Source organism: Lygodium microphyllum, chromosome 5 (assembly GCF_053477565.2).
Source record: "Lygodium microphyllum isolate KBCC chromosome 5, Lygodium_microphyllum_v1.1.10, whole genome shotgun sequence".
NCBI lineage: Eukaryota > Viridiplantae > Streptophyta > Polypodiopsida > Schizaeales > Lygodiaceae > Lygodium > Lygodium microphyllum.
The window spans coordinates 76,043,949-76,057,249 of record NC_141139.1 but is presented as its reverse complement, the minus strand read 5'-3'; positions in this window follow the sequence as shown (position 1 = coordinate 76,057,249).

Here is a 13,301-nt window from a genome sequence, read left to right as displayed (position 1 = left end):
ATCCGTGGACCTATTCTGCACATGCCATGTTGTCAAGCTCGCCATGCCGGACGTGTGAAACATGTGGTTTATGCGAGGGATGAGCGGAAAGTGTCTGAGAACTTTTTGAGGGATGGTTTGCCCTTGCAAGTCCTGTCGATACCTGTGAGCACCACACTTTGGACATGTCTCCATAGTCTCGTATTCATCTCGAAATAGTATGCAGTTGTTGATATATGCATGGATGTTATTGTAGTCCATGCCAAGCTTCCGTAAAACATATCGTGTATCATCACGAGACTCATGTATGGTATTTGCAGGTGGTAATATATGATATTTCAATAACCTAAAAAAAATCATAAAACACCTTGAAAAAGCACAAATGTTTGCAATAATACTGAAAAAAAAAAATCAATGAAGCCTATGTGCAAGGTACCTGAATAACTCGGTCACACTCGTATTGCTCCAACCGTATTTTGCTTGCACACTTAAGAGTGCAAGCAATGTCTTCAACCGAGATACTCGGCACCCATCATATAATGGTATGGATGCTTCCTCTCTAAGCGGGTCAGATGTCTCAACATCCATGGGAATCAATGCATCGATCATTACCTCCATCTCAGGCTCCAAGATTGTAGGTAGGTCGGGAAGGTTGTCTGTCTCCTCTGGCATTGACGATATAGATGGGCCTTGCGAGTGGTGGATTGGCTCCTGCAATCCATCCATCACACGTTCACGAACTCTTCTAATTGGCCGCAAAGGGTGTACTCCCCCTTGGGTCGAGACATCACTCCCGTGGATAGAAACTTTGCCAACAAGACCCAATCTTATTGTGTATGGTTTTCAATTAGCTTGCGAGTACAATGCATGATTAATATTAACTTCAAATTACTATTTGCTGAAAATCCGCAATCGCCTGATCAATGATCTCAGATTGAAACTCGCCAAATCGTCATACGTGTTCTATAGACAATCGGCGTTTTCGTCTAATTACCAACTTGCATTGAGAGCAAGGACATGGGACACGCTGATTAAGATACGTCTCGCGATCTTGAACAATAAGACCTTCTTCGTTTTCCATCTTATCTACATTACAGCAAACGAGGCTTAAATGGATAGCTTTATGGAGATGTACGTCAAGTTGCAAGTTGACCATAAATCTTGCATTGTACATAGTAGTTGAGAGATTTATTGATGTTATATCTCGGCCTTGTATCATGCTCAAGGATTTGTTTGTCCCGGTAGATAATTATTCGTTATTGTAAAAAACTGCACTAGAGGGCTTTGAGTATAAGTAATCCATTTATGAGCATCATTGAGGATCTCTTAGTCTAATAATAAATCAGTCTCAACAAAAAGCATCTTAGAAATGTGGTTTTTTTGTCCTAGGATCGCGTATTAAAATTAATGCCATCTATGAAATTTATCAACTATAGTAATAAAATTTATTTCAATCAATTCTACTCATAGTCATAAGACCTGAGAGAAAATATCCTATACTCAATTTAAGGGATTATTCTTCTATAACAATACTTTTGGGTTTATTTTGATGAAGTACTATAATGACCATTAGCTAGGGTATCATTTTCTTTTAGTCCTTCCGTTGACTAGTTGGCATGATTTCTAATTTGTTATGCCTATAAAGTTAATACAAAAACAATGAATTATGCATATCACAATTAGGTCCCTTACGTGGACATTATGAAGGACATGACCAATTTTAAGCCATCTTAAAGAGTCACCAATGTACGTGGCCCATGGCAAAACACATTGCATACCATTATTGATAATTCTATTATCGTGCATCTTAAATCTCCTAATTAGACTTTATAAACGGTATGACTAATTTTTAGCCCCTTTAAGGAGTCGATGTAATGGTACCCATAAAAAAAAGTAAAGTGGATACCATTACCATAATCATGGATATGCTATCATTCCAATATATGTTATCTTTCTCTTTCTCTCCCTCTCCCTCCCTCTTTTTCTCTTTCTCTCATATTTCCTCTCCCTCTCACAATATATCTTAACACTCTCCAAAAGCAAAAGGGAGAGGGAGAGAGAGAATGCACTCTCCCTCCCTCTCCCTCTCCCTCTCCCTCTCGCTCTCTTTCTCTTTCTCTTTCTCTCCCTCTCTCATTTCCTTCCCCTCCCTCTCCCTCTCTTTCTCTCCCTCTCTCTCCCTCTCCCTCTCTTTCTCTCTCATTTCCTCTCCTAAACAAGCAAAAAATAAGGTGATTTAAACATTAAACAAGCAAAAGGGAGAGGGAGAGAGAGATGCACTCTCCCTCCCTCTCCCTCTCACTCTCCGTCTCTTTCTCTTTCTCTCACTCTCTCATTTCCTTCCCCTCCCTCTCCCTCTCCCTCTCTTTCTCTCCCTCTCCCTCTGTCTTTCTCTCCCTCTCTTTCTCTCTTTCTCTCTCATTTCCTCTCCTAAACAAGCAAAAAATAAAGTGATTTAAACATTAAACAAGCAAAAGGGAGAGGGAGAGAGAGAGAATACACTCTCCCTCCCTCTCCCTCTCCCTCTCTTTCTCTTTCTCTCCCTCTCTCATTTCCTCCCCCTCCCTCTCCCTCTCCCTCTCTTTCTCTTTCTCTCCCTCTCTCATTTCCTCCCCCTCCCTCTCCCTCTCCCTCTCTTTCTCTTTCTCTTTCTCTCCCTCTCTCTTCCTCTCCCTCTCCCTCTCTTTCTCTCTTAGTCTCTCATTTCCTCTCCTAAACAAGCAAAAAAGAAAGTGATTTAAACATTAATCAAGAAAAAGGGAGAGGGAGAGAGAGAATGCACTCTCCCTCCCTCTCCCTCTCCCTCTCTTTCTCTTTCTCTCCCTCTCTCATTTCCTCCCCCTCCCTCTCCCTCTCCCTCCCTCTCCCTCTCTTTCTCTTTCTCTCCCTCTCTCATTTCCTCCCCCTCCCTCTCCCTGCCTCTCCCTCTCTTTCTCTTTCTCTCCCTCTCTCTCCCTCTCCCTCTCTTTCTCTCTCATTTCCTCTCCTAAACAAGCAAAAGAGAAAGCGATTTAAACCTTAAACAAGCAAAAGAAAGAGAGAGGGAGACTCACCGATGAGATATGGCGAGCATGGGGCGGCTCCTCTTTGCGATGAAGGCTCCTCCTCTCCTTTGTGAACAACGGCGGCGGCGGCGATGGCGGTGGCAAGTCTTCTTCCTCTCCTTCTCTCATGACGGTCGCTCTCTCCCTCGCTCTCGCTCTCAAAACTCACAAGCCGCAAACGCGAAATGAAAACCGCGCTCGGTTTCGGCCGCTTTTTTCCCCTGTGGAGCGTCGCTATTTGCGTCGAATAGCGACGCAATAGCGACGCTAATAGCGACGCCAATAGTGACGCCGCTATCCGCCATTACTAATCGGCGTCGCTACTAGCTCAAATCCTTGTAGTGTATATGTACCTCATTAATTGGCAAACAAAAGGATGGAGGAAATGTTATGAATGTACAACCTACACAAACATGTGGTGCCTAAGTTCATATCAATCAACCCTCTCCCTTCACTGTGGTATACAAACAAACACGTAGAAAATACAAAAGTAAAATATTTGAGATCAGCAAAGCCCTAAAAGAAAATGTAATAAAATTTAAGAAACATTCATCTAGAGATCAGAATCAATTTTTTGGGAGATGGGATGTATTTTCTAAGGTCTTGGTCAATTTTACTAAGAATGGGACTATTAAATACAAAAGAAAATAAAACAGAGAGATAGGATTATTATTTAATGCTAATTTATTCTAGATTAGAGAAAAATGAACAATTAATAAGGTGTTCTTCTTTCCCTTTTTTCTACTTAGGATATTATTACCAATCAATACAAATTGTTACATGGCCCATTTGGCCTCAAAATTGGCCCTAATTCTTGGATTACATCACTTGATCTAGTAGCCTTAGGGGGGGTCTAGCCTCCTTCTCTCCCTACATTGTTTCTACAATTTGATACCTTGTACATATTAGCATTAAGAAAAATACTTACTTCTTAGCATAATAATTAAAATAAATTATCATTACTTGGCATAGCATAGCATAAATTTAGTGTGGCTTAGCATAGCATAACATAGTTTAACCTTAGCCTAGTAGAGCATATCATAGCATAGGTATAGCCTACCCTAGCATACACCTAGCTCCTACATGTGCGTGCATGCACACACACACACACACATCAAATTATATTCACATTTGGATTATGTTCATATCAAGTTTTAATACATATGGGTGTGTGAAACTATTTGATGGTCATCATTAAGTACCAAACTTATAGATGGATCATAATTTTTTTCCTTTTGTAACACATTAGTTCTTACAATAGTAAGTGAAATTTCACCTTGATGGGATATTGATTTACTTATATGGTTGCATACCTACTTTGCAAAGATAACATTGTTTGAACTAAATTTTCAAGTGAAACATGTGTGTAGATGTGGTCTCTTTGGTAGGATTCTTTTTCTTCCTATGTAACATGGAATCACCCTTGTACCCTCCATTTGAAAAGCCTGAAGGATGTTGAGAGATAGTGACATATCACATTCCATCAATCAATCTGTTTGCAAAGTAAAGAGTGTGCAATAAAGTAACAAGTGATCACATGTTTCAAAGTCAAGTGTGTACCATACACTCGGGGGGGGGGGGGGGGGGGGGGGGGGGGTCACTCATAAATATATGTATATATAACGTGAGTTCAAAATAAGGGGTTTTTAAAACACCATTTTGATACATTTTTTACATACATAAGGGTGTCATATAAAGGGGTTACTTACAGATTGAACAGAAAAGGGTTGTGTTTTATTCAAGAAAAAATCATAGATTACGATATTTATAAATAGGCCATGAACGCACGTTATATAGAGGATATATATATATATAGTGAACCCCCCGAGACCATACACTAACTAGTGGTCAACTATTTCTCTAGGGTAGTGCCTTCATTTAAATAAATCTAGCTATCATATAACTCAATTGAAAGGCTATTTTTGAATGATCTAAGGTACTTAGTGGATGTAATTAGTTAGATCCCTCTATATAAAACTAGTTAAATCCTATAACAAATAAATGTGTACACAAAGGCCATTTGATAAAACGTTTTCTAAAAGAATTTTCCATCTAAAATGTATATAAGTGATTATAGCGCTTTTGGTGCGTGTGATATAGGCATTTTCTTAATAATGATTGCACCAATCTTGTTTATAGTAAATATATAAATTTTGTTAGAAAAGTTACTGTAGCACTATGTTTATCATTTAAAAAAGTACCTTGGAAGCTCCAAACATTATGGAATTAATACTCTTCAAATTTTCTAATGGGCTCTTGATCATGCAAGCTCCCATAACTTGAAAATTTTCCAAGTGCTTTGATGGTCAATCCTTGAAGTAATTTGTTCTCAACATCTAACATGCTATTTCCATTATTAATACTTACGAATGGGTACCATAGCCCTCTTATAGAAATATGACTAATGGCCCATACATGTTCAAATTGTGATAATGGGATTCTAGCAACTTTATCACGAGTCCTCATAAGAGACTAAATAAGGCATTGGGTTTCTTGCCTAAAGAGTTTAATGCCCACCCCAAAGTCATGCCATGAAGTTTATGATACTAAGATAAATTAGTATGGTTGACCAAAATTTTCATCTAAAATTCTTTCATTATCTTTTAATCTTTTGAAATGAGAAGATGACAAGGTTTCTTTTCCCATAAACCTTCATAATTATATACAATAATATATATGACACTTCTTCCACATCATTAAGCTTTTTCCATGTCACCCCTTCTATGCAAATGATAATAATCTTCTCACTCATTAAATTTTTTTGGGGGGGTCACTCATAAGTGTGTAACTCTATCACATGGGATCCATAAAAGGGATTTTCAAAAGAATTTTTCTAGAATTTCTTTATATATAGAATGATAAGAGATAGTGATGTGTTACATTCCATCAATAGATGTTACAATGTCAAGACTATATAAAGTAACTACTAGTCACATGTTGCAAAGACAAGCGTGTGTAAAGTAATTAGTGGTCACCTATTCTTCTAGGATAGTCACTTCATTTGAATATATCCCATCACACAACTCAATTGACAGAACATTTTTGAATGACCTAAAAGGCATGTAAGGGATGCACTTATTTAGATTCCTCTATAGAAGGACTAGTGTAATTGTAAAATAGATAAATTTGAATAGATAAAGACCTTTGCTAAAATGTTAATTTAAACAAAGTGTATCTAAAATGTATATAATAGATCACAATGCCTTGAATGCATGTGATATAGGCATTTTCTTAATAGTGCTTGCATGGAGCCTATTTGTACTAAATCTATAAAGCTAGTCACAAGACTTGATGTCACACTACATCTATCATTGACAACAAGTGCCTAGTTGGAAGCTCTTGGTCTTTATTGAATTCATATTTTTCAAATGCCCCAATTGGGATCTTGATTGTATAAGCCCCATAGTTTGAAAAATTCACAAACACTTTAAAGGTCAATCTCTTACTATGCTATAATCAAATGTTTAGAATCATGAAAGGATACTAATAGACCTCTTATAAAATATGGTTCTTAGCCTATATAACCTTAGATTGTAGTAATGGAATTGTGAGTCTTCATGAGAGACTAGTAAGACACCAAGTTTCTCACCTATATACTTTAATGCCCAACAAATAGTAACACCATCAAGTTTGAGATATTGAGATACTATGGTTGACTAAAATTTTCATATAAAACCTCTCCTTATCTTTTATCTTTTTGAAGTGGGAGGATAATAGGTGTCATTGGCCATCAACCTTGGTGATTATATACAACAATCCCTAAGACATTTGTTCCATGTTAATAAAGATTTTCCATGTAACACCATATTAGAGAATTTGGAAAATTTCCAAGTCCCAATTTCACATAAGTGATAAATATTTGACCATGTGGCCAAATCTTAATCCATATTTGAAAGTGGGACTTGGGAATGTAGCTTATATTATATTTAGGGTAGACTCCACCTTTAAGTGAGACAACAAGATTTGACCATGTGATCAAATAAAAAAGGTATTGGGGGTTCCCAAAGTGCATGAAAATTCCCAAAATCCCTAATATAGTGTTATGTTCAGAAAGAGTACAAATTGGTACTTTGTATTAGGCCACATGATTATAAATTATCTCTTTACCTCTCTAATTTTTCTACTCAAAGGGGAAGTTTGCTCTTGATTTTTCTCTCTAGATTGGTTTTGATTATAAGTTTTGGAATGTGAGAATAAATCAAAGCATTGATATTTATGTACATGCATTAAGCATTATTTTTGAAAAGATAAAGGCTCTACATTAAGATTAGGTTGTACAATTTCAAGTTGTGTGAGGGAATCAATTGGTGAAAATATAAAGAGGGGAAGAGATAAATAATAAATCACCAAGCTAATATAAAATGTAGAAACAGATTTTTGCTAGAAAATGTACAAATTCAATTGAACCTCAAAATGATCACAATGGGGGGATTAGAAATCATGAAGATTGTTAATGGGATATATCAATGATACATTCTCAAGCTCCACGGTCAACAAAAGAGATTTTTAATGGGAAAATAAAAGGGTCAATTTCAAAATTGAGAATCAACTTTCAATTAGAAAAGGTAGATGCTCAATTTTGATCCTCAAAATTACTATAGTAAGTGTGGATTAATAGTTAAAAGAATTGATTCATTACCAAGCACCCATGGCAAACAAAAGCTTGGAGGCATCATGGCTAGCACAAGCCTATTGTGTAGTTACACTAGGAAGATCCACAATAGTAATACCAAGAGATAAATGGGGATATTTTCACCAAGAAAGGTAGAGGCTCAATTTTAGAATTGAACATCTAAGTAGCATTATGAACAAGGATCACAAATGATGGAAATTTTTGATGGGATAGGTCAATGCCACATTGCCAAGCTCCTATGGCCAATAAAAGAGAATTTGAGTAAGAAGGTAAAGGCTTAGTTTCAAAATTGAGTCTCATTTTTTAATCAATTAGAAAGCTAGTGAGTGTGGATTGGAAGTGAAGGAATTATTTAATGCATCGCCAAGCTCTAGTGGCAAACAAAATATTTAATCCATGATACCATAATCCTATCACCAAGCTAACCTAGAGGAGCCAGAAGCTTAATGCTTCCCACTTGCCACTCACTATTATATGATACCACAATCCAATCATCAAGCTACTCATGGATTAGCCAATACTTGATGCTTGATGTGTAATACTACTCACTATCATGTGCTTTAATAGCCAAGGATGTCGAATGTTGACTTTCTTTCTCTTTTGGCCCCCAATCTTTGAAGCCTTGCAAGTAAACAAGCACTTTATAGGGTGGGTGGAGGAGATCATCACCTAGGATGTTGAAGCCTTATAAGTAAACAAACACTTTAAAGGGCAGGTCAAGGAGCTCACTATAACATATATGGCTCATATTGACGTTTGTAGCGACATCTTTATTCTATAGAAAAACTACCCTTGCCAATCGTATTAGGGTCACCATAGAACCATTGCTATTATTGTCACTATTAGCATTAGTGTTGCTATCAATGTTGCTATATAGTGACACTAATAGCAATGGTTATAATGATGATTGTAGTAAAATATTGATGCTAATAGTGACAATTGTAGTAAAATTTGTTATGCTAATAACAATAGTTTCAAACAAATTTTTTTTGAGTGTTAGGTGTGCATGCAAGCAAGCATACCACCCTTCTAGCCACAATGACTCCAATATTCTTCCATATTGCATTTACAATCAAACATACAATTTTGTTTAAAAGATTGTACATCATGATTTGAAAGATTGTAAATATGTTATCAAAAACATGCAATACATTGATTGAATGTTCAAAGAAGTACAATGATAACATCATTAACATAGAACTATAGTGAGCAATAGGATAGAACAACAATAGGGAAAAGTCTTTATAAATATCTCTCAATGTGAGTCGCATACAATGAAGGAAAAATGTATGCAATAAAAATTTTTGTATACAATTAGTGGAGAAAGTGTATATGGAGCACAAGGCCAAAAAAGAAAAGGGTGGTGAAGAATCCTACACTTGATCACCATCATCTGATAGCTCATCTCGATGCAAGGGATCATGGAAAAGGCTTTGCAACATAACTAAAGATCAATTCATATTAGGAAATGCATCATTAGAAAACTAAAATTTTGCTACACTACCAAATGAAACATGACATACTAGCCCACCACGTGCATAGAGCTTGTCAATAAGTGTGGTCAAACCATGTATTTCTACATATCATATTTCAAGGCCTGTAAAATTACGATTTGTGATCTAGTATTGTAGCAAAAAAGATAAATTGGTATTGTTAGAGCTAGGTTAGTACTAAGAGCAATATAGAAAATAAGAAAGCCATTATAAAAAATAGAGAGCTTACAAAATCCTCTAGGTAGTCCTATGCCCATCACTTCCCAAGGTAATGCACGACTTCTGCCTCTAATTTGTCTCTAGTTGTGCCCTCACTACCTCTTGAATTGCCACCATTGCTATGGAGAGAAAGCGGTCTCCTCTCTTTGAGCTTTCTCCAATCCTCTTGATATAGCTACTCAAGCTTTCTTATGTTATACTTTATTGCCTTCTACGCATATGATTGTTTGTGCAATATATAGGCACATGTGTGCTCCATTATCCATCTTGTAGGGAGAAACGATCAATGTCACAGAAGGTAGTAGAAACTCTCATACAAGGATGTTATCACATAGTCCTTGCTAAGCTCTAGCATTCTTTTTCAATGATCCAACATATTATGCCTAAAGTCTTGTTGACACGACTCATACATATCTAATATGAGTCTCTTTCCCTCATCATTCATATACATAGCACTAGTGGAGGTCCAAGTATCCATATCTTGGTTGGGTAGGTCTAGTATATGTTCTCTTCCACATGGAAGCACGCTCTTGACCATAACTAGGAGATCCATGTATATTTGGTATACTTATCAAAGTGGCACCTATAGGAGTGCCACCCTCATATGATTGAGAAAATTCATGTATCATAAGAGTAAAATTTAGTTTTAAGTGTAGCCAATGTGGGTGTGACCTTCACTTGATTGATAGAAGGGAGACAGTAAATTTGTATCTCTAAAGAAACTCTGAAGAAACTACTAGAGCCACCCTCTCCAAAATCTTGAAAGGAGTGAGGAGTACTAATTAGCCATCGGGTCATAATATCTATATTTCCATAGCACCCCTTGAAACCAATCCTAGTACAATGAGAAGAGGAAGTTTGTGACTCTCCACAGTATCCACCAAAGTTACAACCTTCATGAATTGAGTGAGGCATACTTGAGCCACCTCCCTTTTTAACCAACCCAGAGTGTTAACTCTGCCTACTACTAGAGATCAACACGTCGTGCTAGAGCATATTGAGGCAGTGTATGAGGATGTCCATCGATACAACTTTGTATTTGTCCTATCTTTGAAGCCTCAAGGAAGTTACTATATGTATATAATCTACATCACGTGCGTTCAAGGCCTATTTATAAATATCCTTATCTGTGAATTTTTTGTGAATAAAATATATCCCTTTTATATTCAATTTGTAAATAACCCCTTTATATTATACCCTACTGTATGTAAAAAATGTATAAAAATGGTATTTTAAAAATACCTTATTTTGAACCCATGTGATGGACACATATATTCATGAGTAACTTACTCGAGTTTGAAGCACACCGTCTAATCTATAAGTATATGCATGAAAGTCCCCTTCAACTCCTCATCTATGAGCTATCTGCTCATACTACTCTATATACTAAATGTGGTGACATTCACAATAAAAAGAAAACACACACTGCTCTTACTTTCTCCCTCTTCATCCCTCTCTCTCTCTCTCTCTCTCTCTCTCTCTCTCTCAACTTCCATATTTTTTCTCCCTCCCTCTCTCTTTGTCTTACTCTCTCTCCCTCTCTTCCTCTCTTAATATTCCTCTTTTTCTCGCCCTCTCCCCCTCTATTAATCTCCCTCTTTTTCTTTCTCTCTCTCTCTCTCTCTCTCATCCTCCCACTTTCTCTTAATCTCTCTCCCCCCCCTCTCTCTCTCTTAATATTCCTTAATCTATTTTCTTTACTTAATCTCTTAACCTTCATCTTAATCTCCTCTTGCTCTTCCTCTCCCTCTCTTCCTCTTAGCATCTCCCTTTTTGACCTCTCTCTCTCTCTCTCTCTCTCTCTCTCTCTCTCTCTCTCTCTCTCTCCTTTTTCGCTCTTAATCTTCTTCCCTCTCTTAACCTCCCTCTCCCTACCTTAATCACCTTTTCTCTCTCTTAATCAATTTCCCTCCCTCTTAATCTCCCTTATCCTCCCTCCCTTAATCTCTCTCCCTTTCTTCACCTCCCTCCCTCTCTTTCCCTCCCTCTTAATCTCCTCCCTCTTCACAAGAAATGTTATTTTATTTAGTAAAATTTACAAGATTATATTTATAAAAGGGCTTTTTAATTACAATTTATAAAAAATTCATCACTTTAGTAAAGTAAAAGGGTCATTTTATGGCCTTATAGCATGTAAAGAATCAATATTTCTTAATACCCTTTAAATGCATGTTATATAAAAGACTTCTTATAGGTGTACCACTTAAGTTATTTTCATTGCTCTCTCCCCCTTTATCTCTCCCGTGCTTTCCATATCTCCCTCCTCTCTCTCTCTCTCTCTCTCTCTCTCTCTCTCTCTCTCTCTCTCTCTCTCTCTCTCTCTCTCTCTCTCTCTCTCCACATAAATAACAATGTACAAAGGAAATAAGGGGAGAAGGAGAAAAGGGCTTACCTCTAGGCTCAAAGATGGATGCTTAGTACCTTGAAGCTCCTCTATGTGATCTTCTCCTTCTTCTTCCCTTTTGTGCCTTCCTCAATACTCCCCTTTGCATTCTCTTCAAGGCTTTCCTTGAAGTTTTTGCTCTCTCTCTCTCTCTCTCTCTCTCTCTCTCTCTCTCTCTCTCCTTGTCAAAAGAGTTGCACTTTTTTGCCACTACAACTATTTGGGCTCTTTTTTCCCTATAGTATACCATTGGTATCAGTATAACTATTGGCATAAATAGCAATGCTAGCATGATCATCAATATTGATGTCAGTTCAAGAGTCACTATCAATGTCACTATTGAAGTCACCATAATCATCACTATCAAAGTTGCTATATAAGCATCACTACATATAGCAATGCTAATATTGACTATGAGCATCATTATAAGTACATTCCCTTATAGTGGAGATCATCACCTATGACGGACCAAGTAGTGCCATTTGTATATCGAAGCAATTAGCTTCCACATGCATAAGGATGCCATTCAATCAATGATAGCCAAGAATGCAAGAGCAAGTATATTGGTCTAGGCATTAGATCAACCTCACACACTCTATGTGGACAACAAGTATGATATCTATTGTGAGGTGCTTAGCTTCTTCATGAGAAAAGGAAAGTGCATCTCTTTGAGCGATCATCAATGAATCATTCAATTGTCAATTGTGTATGCTACTAACTAAGAAAGATATGTTTTCATTTGTATTATAGTACTAGCATGTTTCATTCCTTTGCTAATAATGTAGATTCAAACAAAGAGGGATCCATCAACACTTTTCTCTCCATAGCATCCCATTGATTATCATCAGAACAACAAGGCTTACCGACAATGCCACTTACTACTATAGCATTAAGCTAACGATCCATACCATGACGTTTCCCACCTCAAATTCACCTATCAACACATGTCACAATAATTACAATTCAATGCCTCAATAAATGGATGCCTTGGTACAATTGATTGAGCCTTTTCATCGCAAAGTTTTTCCATCCCATTCAAATTTCAAATTTGATGAATGGTCATATCATACTTTGACCAACTTCTCTTGTCTCATAAATGTGACGACTTTTGGATCGTCATGTTTGCTACATTTTGGTAATGAAAGTTTACAAAAGTTTAAAAATAATATATCAAAGCTATACAAGGGTTTGTAGTTATGACTTTTGGATTTCTAAAAGGATCTTCTCAATTTTGAAATTGAGCCATGATGTTTCAACTTTCAGCTTCTCCACAACTTGGTCTTTTTTTAGTTTGGGTTTTGAAGTGTCCTACAAATTTTAGAGAGAACTTGTGGACTTTCTAGAGGTGTTTCAAAATATTGTAATTTCAAAATTGACCAATGAGGTTTGAACTTTAAGCTCCCCAACTTGCAAGAATATTCTAGCTTGATCTAATAACTTGTGAGATTAACTTCTAGGTTTGTGGTTATTTTGCATTTATAGACACAATGTGATAACTTAGTGTACATGATGATAAAGTGAAGGCTTGTATGGAACCAAGAGAACTTGTG